The 13,386-nt window shown below is 38.5% G+C and overlaps 1 long non-coding RNA gene and 1 pseudogene across 1 annotated transcript; both read left to right on the forward strand.

Annotated features, from left to right (window-relative positions):
* The first annotated feature begins 922 nt into the window (after nt 1-922).
* On the forward strand, nt 923-1,121 carry LOC125412639 (large ribosomal subunit protein eL38 pseudogene; annotated as a pseudogene).
* Nucleotides 1,122-5,329: 4,208 nt separating this feature from the next.
* On the forward strand, nt 5,330-12,785 carry LOC125412569 (uncharacterized). The gene is made up of 3 exons (XR_015000712.2): nt 5,330-5,548; nt 11,254-11,322; nt 12,667-12,785. It is a non-coding gene; the product is annotated as an uncharacterized LOC125412569 (long non-coding RNA).
* Nucleotides 12,786-13,386: the final 601 nt, after the last annotated feature.

Consider the following 13,386-nt stretch of genomic DNA (forward strand, 5'->3'; position numbering starts at 1 on the left):
AAGAAATGTTGCTACAAGAGAATCAGCAGGAAGTTGATTTAATGTTGTTATAAAAGAAAAGAATAGAAAAACCCTTAGACTGCACAGTTAAATTACAAATATTTAGATATTTCATCATGGAAAATAGCTTAAAATATAGGGGTATACAGATTTCCAATAGACATTCCTTCAGTGTTCTGGTTAGATTTTAATGGAATCTATAAATATGGTGGAAAGTTCTAAGTCTCAACAGATTTTTCTCTACATTCTGCTCTTGAAATAAGTTTCCAGATTGCATGTCACTTCTATATATGTCTTCCTTGCTTCCCTTAAGGCAGTTTTGCTAACCATGTGAAATTCTTGTACTGAACAATGGTTCCTGCCCAGCAGAATATAGGAGATCTGTAGTTATACACAGAGAAAAAGTTATTTGTGTTTCAGTAAAAAAACAGTGTAGAATAGTCTTTTAAAACACCCCATTTTTCTGCTATTTTTTGATTAATTATGATTAAATTGAGGAAACAAGTGAAATACATTTCTACTTAAATTTGATAATGGCCGTAGCCATGTTCATTTCTAATTGTGTCAACTTTGTTAATAATCCAGACATTGTTACATTTAAGACAGGTTCTCTAGCATGTGTGGTACATAAATTAACACATTTCATCTTCAATAATGAATAATTTTATAAGCCAGGGTTCTGGTTTCATTTCTATTGTTGTTATAAAATGGGCTGGTCTCCCCCCACATAACAAAAAAGCCACTTTTGTAAGAAATGAGTTTATTGAAATTTCAATCCCAAGTTATTGTCCATTGTTGTGAGGAACTTAAGAAAGGAACTTCAAATAAGTAGTAGCATTACATTCACAATAAGAGCAGGGGGGCTTTTTCCGTTCTCTTCGGTTCTCGCCGCTGTAATCTCCAATGCCGAGCGCCCATCACCATGCCTCGGAAAATTGAGGAAATCAAGGACTTCTAGCTCACGGGCCGGCGGAAGGATGCCAAATCTGTCAAGATCAAGAAGAACAAAGATAATGTGAAGTTCAAGGTTCGCTGCAGCAGGTACCTTTACACCCTGGTCATCACAGGCAAGGAGAGAGCCGAGAAGTTGAAACAGTCCCTGCCCCCTGGTTTGGCAGTAAAAGAGCTGAAATGCAGCAGACCTCTGTGTTTGACTGTTAAAAACTCTAAAATAAAATAAAAAAATAAAAAATAAGAAAAGAGCGGGGGGAAAGGAAGTGCATATATATTCAATGATTATTTGTTTGATTGTGACCACTACATTTCTCTATTCTTAGGCAGCTCATGTCTCCTTGTCTAGGGAATGATACTATCATAGTGAGCAAGTTTTTATTACATAAACAAACTTAAGTAAGAAATTCCCTACAGATATACTCAGGCCATCCCAGCTTCAGTATGGAGAAACACCTAAAGTGATAGGCTTTCAGTTTTCCTTCAGAAAAAACCAGGAGGAAAAACTGATGTTTGGCCTTTGTAGGTTTTCAGAGGGTAGCTAGAAGTTCTGTTGCATTTTTTTTGGTGGGGGGTCTGGACTAATCAAATAGCATTGAGGATATAGATTTCAGTATTTTCAGTAATTATCTTGTAATCTTAACAGTATACATGCAAGACCAAAACTCAGTAGAGATTCATCAATTCTGTGTCTTAGTAAATTGCTGTGAAAGGTATCTTCTGATTTCTGATAAATACAGAAAGGTGATATAAGGTCGAAAGGTAACCTTTAAGCTCAACTATAAGAAGGGCAGATAACCTCCTGAAACAAAGGAGGCTGTTATTCTTATTGTAAGATAAAACATCACATTTTGCTCACTTTAATAAATAAGGTTGGTTGCCCCAACTGTGGTTACCGCAGCTGCATAGTATGTAAAGGATCACATGTAAGTGGAATAAAAATAGGCAAGAAGTATGTCTTGGGATATATGCTTGCCCATGATTGGCAGGAAGGTAAAAGTATGGTAGTTTTGTGTATTCTATCTTTATGAGCATCTGACAGACCTAAATCAGTGCCATTCTCTGTAAACCCTGGGTTTTTACCTGTCTGGTTTCTAACTTCCTGGCAACTTTTAAATAAAGCTCACATTAACTGGACAATTACGGATTTGGTCTTTCACTTTGCAATTTTCAGGTTAACATTTGGAGAGCCTAGTCAAGTCAGATCCTTTGCTCTGGGCCCCTTCAGAGGCCAGTGAGCCACCTACAAGGTGTGAACTTTAACCTTGCTAACTCGAGGTTTCAGGGGGTGCCCTTGATATGACCATGCTTACAAAGGGATTTAAAAAGCATTTATTTTTCTTCTTAAGCAAAGTCTCTTTCTGGTAATTTATTATTAATTTTTGAATTGTTCATATGTCATCTGGCTTCTGCGGTATCTGGCAACCAGGCAACCCAAAAAGTCATCAGCCCTGGACAAAGGGAGAGTTTGTATGGACCTCTGACAATTTCTCATTAATTGGAAGTTTACACAGAGCTATCAGGTTTTTTTTTTTTCTGAACTTCCTTGTAATACTGAGATCTTCCTGGTGAAGAGTGGGCCAGGAATAAACACAGAGGAGCCTGACACCTAGGTATTCACTAGTGGGGTTTCAATGTGTAGACTGCACAGCAGAACTGAGGAATCATAAAGACATCCAAAGGACATTAGGGATCAAACCAAAAGAGTTTGGAGAGTCTCTGTGCTGGAAGCCAGGCATTGTGATAGCCAAGAAGAACCTGGAAAGGCTTATTCTCTGGTGAGTATCCAGTGAGTGGATTGTGGGGGCAGGCAATTAAAGGGAGTGGATTTCTATTTGTTAAAAAAAATTTCTTGGTCAAACTGGAGAATTGGTGAATGATCCCAATTATTGTTGTCATGTCTTGTGTTTCCTGTTGTAATTTTTTTCCTGTGTTTTGCCTATTTATTATGTACCAACTTGGGGCAACTGAAATGGATGAATGACATTGGTAACAAGACTGGTAAATTTGAAAACCCTCTGTTTTATGTTCTGAAAATTTCCTCCTCCACATAAGGAAGATTTTGGCTATCCTATCACCAAGATGTGCTGCTCTTGGAGAAGTCACTCCACAGACAGTGGAATTTTGGGGACATTCTGTTCGGTGTAAGTATGTGGCAGGTATGTGCATAGTGGATACAGTGTAATCCTCAGGACTGGGCTCAGGGATTGGTGGGCATATTTGAAGGATGGGTAGAAGCCTGTGGACTGACCCCTCTATACGTAGTTGCTACAGTATAACCAGAGTTAAGGTGTCTGCCCACTGCGTAGCTGGAGCACCTCTGGATCCAGCACTGTGCTCCATAACTCCTTACTGTGGCAGTTCAAGGATTCTGCCAGCTGCTCTTTTTGTTTTCCCCTGCAGCAGAAGGTTTCACTGCTATCTCTTTCCTCTTTGATGCAGATAAGCACTATAGTCTACTTGGTTGAGGGGGGTAAGAAAGAAGGAAGGATTAAAAAAAAAAAACCACGGTGAGTTATCAAATACACATATTGGATTCAGCTGCAGCAACTTCTCTGCAGACGATTGAAGCTACTGAGGCCAGTGAGTTGAAGGCTGCAAAGATTGATTGAATCCTGCCAAGATGGGATCCCCTTGGTATTATAGCACTGAAGGAGTTAGGGAATCATTCAGTGATTACTGTCAGGCTCTGATAGAAGGTTTTATTTATTTATTTATTTTTGCACGTGTGGATGAGTCTATATTTTCCGATGTGTCCATAAATTTTGTGACAAATAGAAGCCATGACAAAGCGGGTTAGGCTCAGCTGAATGTGTGAATGATAGCATATTTTGTTTCTGACTGGTCTCACTGAATGTGTGAATTTTTTGTATTATGTATTTATTGAATTTGGCTTGCTGTCTCTGCCAATGTCAGCACTTAGACACCATTGCAACCATAACTTTTTTGATGGCCAGGGCTCAGAATTTGTCTCTGAACTTTCTGTTTACTATGTTCAGTTTAGCAGGAACACACACACACACACACACACACACACACAATTTCATTCAAAAATTTACACTTCCTCCGCTCCTCCCATTCCTTTCCTGCTGTTTCCCCACTCACACTCCTCCCTGCCCCTTCCTCTTTAAGAGAGGGCAGGGAACCCTGCCCTGTAGGAAGTCCAAGGCCCTTTCCCCAACATCCAGGCCTAGGAGGCTTTGCATCCAAATAGACTAGGGCCCCCCAAAGCCAGTACATGCAGTAAAAACAAGTCCCAGTGCCTTTATCAATGGCTTCTCAGTCAGCCCCCATTGTCAGACAAATTCAGAGAGGCCAGTTTGATCCTGTGCTCATTCAGTCCTGGTCCAGCTGGATTTGGTGAGCTCCCTTTAAAAAGGCACACTGTCTCAGTGGGTGGACCAACCCCTCAAGCACCAGACTGCCTTGCTCATCTTCTCCTTTCTTCTGATCTTCAACTGGACCTTGGGAGCTCAGTCCATTGTTCTGATGAGGGTCTCTGTCTATCTCCATCCATCGCCTGACAAAGATTCTATGGTGATATTCGAGATAATCATCAGTGTGGTAGTGGGGCAAGACCAGTTCAGGCACCCTCTGCTCTGCTGCCCAACTTCTCTATGTCTTTTGTCAGGTAATCTGCCTGATTCTGTGACAGAGGAAAGAAAAAAAAAAACAGAATGACTACAAAAGATTATTATATTGATTTAATTTTCTAAGACTTTCAATAATATATAAATCTTTTTCAAGATTTGTAAGTTTATTGAATGTAGGTAAAAATCTTTAAAATCTGTGACAAAAAGTTAACTTAAAACTCATGACACATGGTTGATAGTTAGAACTCTCTATATAGGTAATCTTAAAGGAACCATGTCACATGATATCATCTTAGAACATAAGAAATATGTGGCTTACTAATGTCTTAGTTTGTGTTTCCCATCAGGATAGAGGCAGCTAGGTGTACATAGCTAAGTTCACTAGGTTTAGAGTGGAAGGATGTAATGTGAGTACAGCACCATCTTAATTAAGGGTGACAGCATGGTTTTGGTTGAGAAAGAGAGAGAGAGAGAGAGAGAGAGAGAGAGAGAGAGAGAGAGAGAGAGAGAGAGAGAACAGCATGTTTCAAAGACATTTTGGGTTGGAGTAGATTTTTGCATGATGTTTCTTGTCCTGAAAACAAGGTTTATTTAAAAATACTTAAAAAGCAATGCTTGCTTAATAAAGTATTAAAGTTGCATCTCAATGTTTAACAAAATATTAACGAATGTACCTAATGTGGACAGCAGACCTTTGTAATGCAATATTGACCCAGCTGGTATTGGCTTTAAAGGTGTGCAAGGGTCATGGAAAAAGGATGAACCTTGGAAGCACGTGACAGGGCTAGAGCTCCTAAAGAAAGGCCAGTTACAATGGGTAATAGTCATTAGAAGTTCCAGCTATTTTGATGGATTGAAAGAAAACGGTACACAAACGGAGGGGCACTATTAGGAGCTGTGGCCTGGATGGTGAAAGTGTGTCACTGTGAAGTCAGAGTTCAAGCCACAGCCAGTGAGACAGACCAGCTCCTGTTGCCTGTGAATGAAGATGTAAAGACTCTCAGGTATTTCTCCAGAGCCATGTCTATCTGCATGCCACCACGTTGCACTATGATGAAAATAGACCAAACCTATGAAAATGTAAGCTACCCCAACTAAATGGTTTTCCTTCATAATAGATGCTATGGTCATGGTGTCTCTTCACATCACTAGAAACCTAAGACAGATACTTTATAAAGGGCACTTTAATACAGCAGCCCACAGCTGAGAGATTTTAAACTTCTTTAAAAGAAAATTTTGAGTTTTAGAGGAAATTTAAATGGAAGAAAACCGGACTTTTTGTTTTTAAGGGAACATCTTTTAAAAATATTACAATCTACAAAGCTTTGGAATATTTTAAGTTTATAAAATGGTTTATTTTATGATGTCTTCATTAGTATTTTACCTTAAAAATTTATGAAATGTTTTTACTCTCTTAAGATGAGTCTACTCCAGCTGTCTTACAGACAAATCTTAGCTAGTTTTTTTTTTTCAGTATAGATTTTAAGGACACAAACAGTGGTAATTTTACTGTATCCAAAATTTTTATCACTTTGTAAACTAAATAATACTGTGTACGTTTCATAGAATTAAGGGAGTCATAAGGCTTACTTAACCTCTCAGAGGTCAAACAGACTCCAAGTAAGTACAGCTTAATTTTCCCCAACTGCCTAATCCTGAGAATGGATCTTCTGTCTCTGTCTCTGTCTCTGTCTCTCTCTCTCTCTCACTCTTTCCCGCTCATCCGGTCTTAGGATGCTTTCCCTCTCTCACCTAACAGGATAATAGACATGAAAGTTCCAAATGTATGGTTTTGCTTTATGTTTCTAAACTTTAACTTCGGTGCCTAGTCTATACCCTTCACAACAGTTTTCTACTTGGCTGACGGACACCATTCAGAAATCAGTTGGAGACTACAAACTTCTCCAAATGGCTGTGAGCTCTAGATTTTGAGAAAGCTGATGTGACCCAGTGCAGCTGTGATTGATCCCTTTCTATTCAGCTTGGTCAGCTAACTAGACACTTCTGACGAATGCTTCATTTCCTGAATCTTTTCTGAACTTCTCTCTTTTATTTTTAATTCCACCCTCCTTGTGCCCTAACAACTACATCATGGTTTCAGCAGGAAGTAATTACAGGAGAGAGGTTGTTGCTGCTTGTCTTCAACAAGATAGAATATTAGGAAAAAAGGAAACTCTTAGGCATGGGGATAAAATGTCTACCTGTAGTCCTGTATGTAGGTGGAGACTACTCATTCATTTCCTGACTGCTCATACCTGAATAATCACATAGAAACTGTATTAATTACAACATTGCTTGGCCTTAGCTTATTCATATTCATAACTAGCTAAGTTACCCCATTTCTATTATTCTGTGTATTGCCACGATGCTGTGGTATTCCAGGTAAAGTTCCGGTGTCTGTCTCCTTCAGGAACTACATGGTGTCTTTCTGACTCTACTTATCCTCTCTCTGTATCTTTTCCAGCCTTGCTATATTCTGCCCTACTATAGGTAGAAGTAGCTTCTTTATTAACTTATGGTGATAAAACATATTAATAGCATGCAGAGCAGAATATGACATCATATCCTCTTTTCTGTCTAAATAAAAAGTGAGGGTTTGACATTAATAGAGTAAAATTACATATAACAAAACAGGTATCATCCAAGAATTAGAGTTACAATATTTAGTTTATTTGTTTCTGGCAAATTAAATAAAATATGCTATTATTTATTTTATCGTTGTGAGTCTAAAGTTTCATATCTTATTTATCTTTTATCATAACTAAGAAAAATTTGATATCTGTCTTCAACTCCTCAAAGACCACACAGAAGGAGATAAAAGCATCTTAGTAACCAGGAAGTGCATTGTAAGAAACGTCCAAAACTTTAGAATTGACAGAGACATGTTGTTGCCTTTCTGTAATGTTGGGGCATCCATTTTCAGTCTATAGGCCTATAGTATGTATCAGACATTTTCATGAAGTAGGAAATTTGAAGATCTGTCTTGCAATGGCAAAGTCCATCAGTTGCTTTCTTCTGTGTCCTACAATATGTCCAGCAGACACTTTTATTTTTTTTTTTTTTATTTTTTTTTTTTTATAGTAAATTTTATTAAATTATAAAAGTTTCCAATTCCGCCCCCCCTCCCAACACCCTCCCACTCCCCCCACTCCCCCCCTCCTTCCCCTCCGTCCCCCAGGGCAGTCAGGGTTTCCTGCCCTGTGGGAAGCTCCAGCTCCCTCCCCCTCCCTCCAGGTCCAGGAAGGCTAGCATCCAAACAGACTGGATCCCCAAAATCCAGCATATGCAGAGGAAACAGGTCCCAGTGTCATAGTCAATGGCTTTTCAGAAAGACCCCGGGCCAGCCACAGTCAGAGAATCCGGCCAAATTCCGAGAATCTGTCTAGATCACGTCCTCGTTCAGTCCCAGTCCGGCTGGCCCTGGTAAACTCTCATCAGATCCGTTCCCTTGTATCAGTGGGTGATAGCATCCCTCGCAGTACTGATTTCGTTTTTCATGTTCCTCCTCCTTCCGCTCCCCCTCCGGACCTCGGGGGGCTCAATCCGGTCCTCCAATGTGGGCCTCCGATTGCATAGCCGTCCTTCGCCAGAGGAAGGATCTATGGTGATAAGCAAAATATACATCAGTATGGTCATGGGCCACGGCCGATTCAGGCACCCTCTCCTCTGTCCAGAGAGCAATCTGGGGGATTTCTCCTTGGACCTGGGATCCCATATATAATCAAGTCTCCTGTAAACCCTAAAATGGCTCCCTTAGTTGAAATATATTGTTCCCTGATCCCTATTTATCCTACCTCCCTCCCCCCCCCCATCCCCGGCCACCAAGCTTTCCCCGTTCCTCCCCTACTCCCTTCTCTCTAGTCCTCTCCCCCTCCATCGACCCTCCCACCCCCCCATGCACCCGAGGTTACCTGGGACTCATGTATATTTCCTACCTCCTGGTGGATAGCTAAATAATCTTCATCAGGTTCATCTTCTTATTTAGCTTCACTAGGATCACGAATAATAGGCTCAAAGACCTTTAATTATGGTTAGAATCCACTTATGAGTGAATACATACCGTGTTCCTCTTTTTGGGTCTGGCTTACCTCACTCAGTAAAGCGTTTTCTATTTCCATCCATTTGCATGCAAAATTCAAGATGTCATTGTTTTTTACCGCCGAGTAAAACTCTAATGTATATATGTTCCACACCTTTTTTAACCATTCTTCTATTGAGGGGCACCTAGGTTGTTTCCATGATCTGGCTATTACAAATAGTGCAGCTATGAACATAGTTGAACAAATGCTTTTGTAGTATGTTAGGGAATCTTTAGGGTATATTCCCAAGAGTGGTATTGCTGGGTCCTGAGGGAGGTTGACTCCCAGTTTCCTGAGAAACCGCCACACTGATTTCCACAGTGGCTGCACGAGTTTGCATTCCCACCAACAATGGATGAGTGTTCCCCTCACCCCACATCCTCTCCAGCATAGGCTATCGTTGGTGTTTTTGACTTTAGCTATTCTGACAGGTGTAAGATGGTATCTCAAAGTGGTTTTGATTTGCATTTCCCTGATCGCTAGGGAGGTTGAGCATGACCTTAAGTGTCTTCTGGCCATTCGAAGTTCATCTGTTGTGAATTCTCTGTTAAGTTCAGTACCCCATTTTTTAATTGGGTTAATTAGAGTTTTAGTGCCTAGTTTCTTGAGTTCTTTGTATATTTTGGAGATCAGACCTTTGTCTGATGAGGGGTTGGTGAAGATCTTCTCCCAGTCAGAAGGCAGCCTTTTTGTCCTACTGACAGTGTCCTTTGCTTTACAGAAGCTTCCCAGTTTCAGTAGATCCCATTTATTCATTGTTTCTCTTATTGTCTGTGCCAGCAGACACTTTCTTGAAGGAGGAACCTTGAAGGACTGTCTCACCTTTAGACAAGTTCAGCAGTCACTTTTCTGTGGGTCCTTCATGTCCAGTTCACACAATGTATCATAAAGCAGTCTAGGCAAGAGCATTTTCTTGTCCAAATGGCTAACAAACTCCTTAAGGAGTCTCTTCTATGCTCATCATCCACTGGAAGTAGATTGATACTGCCAGATGTGTCTCATGATCATGAAAAGTTTAAATTCTTAAAAAATTTTAAGTGCCATATTCCATATTCTTTGGAGTATTGAAGATTATCTATGTAACTTAAATATATCTCTGTATATCTAGAAAATCTATCTACTTGACTACTATTTTGAATATTATAAATGACTATCTATTAATCTGTATTTCATAACTATACATTACATTTTTAAAGGAGCCACACAAATACAATACCTTAAACGAGAGCAGAATATACATACATACATATATATGTATATGTATGCATATATATATATACACACAGTGTAAGAAAATTGACTTTAAATCTGTTTCAATAGACTAATATTCATACCAATGCCAAGTATTTATCTCTACATCATTTCCCCTTTATTTATTTATTTAGAAAATGACTGTGATCATTAAAATAAAAATAAACATTTATAGACAATCATTTTGGGAATTTTGGCATCGTTTTCTCCAAACCACCTCCTACTGTTTGTTGGCTAAAGAAAGTATTTTTAGGGGTTCACAAAGACCTTTTGAGGGGCCTTATTTCATTCATCAAATCATATTAGCCTGGAAGGAATTCATAGGTTCCCATCTTCTATGGAAACAAAAGCAGAACCTGTTTTTCAAAGCAACAGATCCTTAGACTGAATTTTTTAAGTCAAGATACCTTTCATTTATTTAATTTAATTGATTTAGCTTAGCAGTCCCCAGAATCAAATATCTCTCTGAAATTAAAGTTAAATGAAAACACAAATCAGACTCTCTTTGTATATTCCATATTTATGTGACTTCTTTTTTAACTCCTTTAATCTGTGACTGTTCTCTGTCTCTTTAAAGAATTGCTTTATTTTTAAAAACTACTTCTTCTTATAACTGTCTACACTCTTTTTCCTCTCACTCCCCAGTCTACATACATTTATCCAACACTGTGAGCCTTTCAGAGGTCTTTTTATCTGAATCTGTCTTTATTGCAGATCTGTAATCATTTTCTGACCAGGAGCTCCTTTTTTTTTAAATGCTAAGCAGGTGTGGCTAGCACCAATTCCTTAGCTTTGTCTGTTTGCTCTACCCAGTCCAATATGGTGGAGGCATGTTCACCTCCAGTTCTGTGAGTCATGCTCACCACTGCAGCTCCAGGGATGAGCGAGTCATGTTGCCATTAAGTATTTAGGACTTCTGGAAAGAGCTAGAGTTTTTGTGCTACCAGCTTGAACCAGAAAGGTGACTCATAAAGAAGCTGCTCTGTTTTTACTGCTAATGCTGAATCAGGAAGTCTCTTAAAGAATCTGTGCCTCTGCTTGTCACCAGAAACAGAGTCTATCTGAAAAAATGTGATTACCAAGAAACTGTGCTTAACTCTGTTTATTTGTGTCTAGCATTCCCTTCTAAGCTCTCTCAGTTCTTACGTGGATGTAATTGCCCCACATGGGCTTACCATCTGTAAACAGAAACTGCTCATTCATTTTCTAAGTGCTCATACCTTAATAATTACACAGAAACTATATTAATTACAACACTGCTTGGCCAATAGCTTAGGTGTACTCTTGGCTAGTTAAATTAATCCATTTCTATTATTCTGCGTCTCAACATGAGGTTGTGACTTACTGGGTAAGGTTCTGGTGTCTGTTTCTTTCAACAGCTACATGGCATCTCTCTGACTCTGCCTACCATCTCTATATACCTCTTCTAGCCTTGGTGTGGGAAAATGGTATGTATTCTGTCAATTATATTTTAAATAAACGCTGATTGGCCAGTAGCCAGGCAGGAAGTATACGCAGGACAACCAGACAGGAAGTAGAGGCAGGTCAATGAGAACAGGAGAATTCTGGGAAATAGGAAGTCCATTTCTCTGTAGTTATGAGCCTGCCACAGAAGAAGCAAGATGTGACTGCCTCACTGAATAAGGTACTGAGACACATGACTAACATAGACAAGAATAATGGGTTAAAATAAGTTATAAGAGTTAATAAGAAGCCTGAGCTAGTGAGTTAATCAGTTTATCATTAATGTAGACCTCTGTGTGATTTCTTTGGGACTTAATGAATATGGGAACTAGGCAGGACAGAAACCACAGACAACAAATTCTGCCCTGCTATAGGTCAAAACAGCTTTTTTTATTAACCAATGGTACTAAAACATTGATAGCATACAGAAGGGAATCCCACATCACTAGTTCTAATGGTGTACCAAGAAAAGTACTTTAAAAAAATAGACCCAGATCTACCAATAAGTAGATCTTTCAGCTGATATAGTTCTATAATATGATAGGACCCTAAACCTGTTCTATATAGAACAAGAGGTATTATATGGTTTTAAGAGAAGATTGTTTTATGTAAATCACTCTTATGTCTTATGTAAGTCACTTTAATTCTCAGTAGAGAAATCCTGTCTGCAATCAGAAATCATCACAAAAAATAGGGGACCAAAGATGAAAGATGGAAATTTCTCATTCTTATATTGAGTCTGATATATGACATCATAGAGTCTTTGGACCTTTTTTTCTGCTATTACTATGGGTTCTTGTATCACTAATGTCATAACTAGATACACAAGTTTCTATTTGGGTGCAATTAAGCTAATGGTTATTATATTTCAATATAAAAAATACCCACTACATAGTCAATGGTTTGGATCAGGATAACAATCAAAGGGACTGGGAAGGAAGTGCAAAAGCTTCCTTGTAAGCCCCACTTTCCCAGGGACAGAAAATGTCCTAGAGTGCTGGAGGCTGTTTTTATTGTAAGCTAATAAGTCACATTTTTTTCACTGCAATAAACATAGCTGGTTGCCCCAACTGCACAGGATATGTGTGAGCACATGTATGTAGGAGATAGGTAGAATAAAGTACATCAGGATGTATGTGTACTCTAAATTAGATGAAAGCAGAAAGTACTGTATCCTTTTGGGTTTTGGGTTCATGAGCAACTGGCACACCTAATTTAGCATAGGGAATCCTGAGTATGGATCTGACCAGTGCTTGTCTGGCCAGTATTAAATAAAGCTTTCAAAATTGGACAATTGTGGATTTGTTCTCTTTCTTTGCAATTTTTAGGTTTGACAATGGCAAGCAGCTCTATGATCTAATATATGCTGCAGATGGATGAAGAGTTAATAATTCATATTCTTAGTCTTCAGAAGAAACAGAAAAATAATAAAATCTATTTATGTGTGGTTCAACTGACCTGTGTGTCACAATTTTTCAAGTAGGTCTAAAGGTCTTCAGACGGAGTAGATTATATTCAGTAAGTAACTTACTTCATTGTCCATTCATTGATCACCTGCTTCCTTATAAACTTTCTACTTCCTTCTTGGTGGAACTTTCTTGATAAATAGGAAAAAAAGTAAAATCTAAAGATCTTTTTCTAGGGAAACTTAAGAAAGGTGTATCTTTATAGCAAATTATTGTTTTCTTCAGGGATAAGATAAGAAGGAAAAATTTTAATGAAAAACAGCACAAAAATAAAGATAATAGTCATGTAATGTACTTTGAAAGCAGAGAAATTAATAACACCAAAACCATACTACCAGGAAAACCTATTTACAGACAAGATATACAAATTGAAAGATAGAATAATGTGTAAGATACTATAATTAAGGGGTAGTGACTGTGCTAGAGTTATATTTCTTTTGCTTATATTAGCCATATAATCATTGGATTAATATATTAGAAATTCTTCAGATTTGCATGTATATGTAAGACATGTTCTTCAAGTATTTTTATTGATACTTCAAGGATTTTATCCAAAGTTTCAAATGGTGTTCGTGTTTCCTC

The sequence above is a fragment of the Myodes glareolus genome, chromosome 3 (assembly GCF_982192425.1).
Source record: "Myodes glareolus chromosome 3, mMyoGla1.1, whole genome shotgun sequence".
NCBI classification, from domain to species: Eukaryota; Metazoa; Chordata; class Mammalia; order Rodentia; family Cricetidae; genus Myodes; species Myodes glareolus.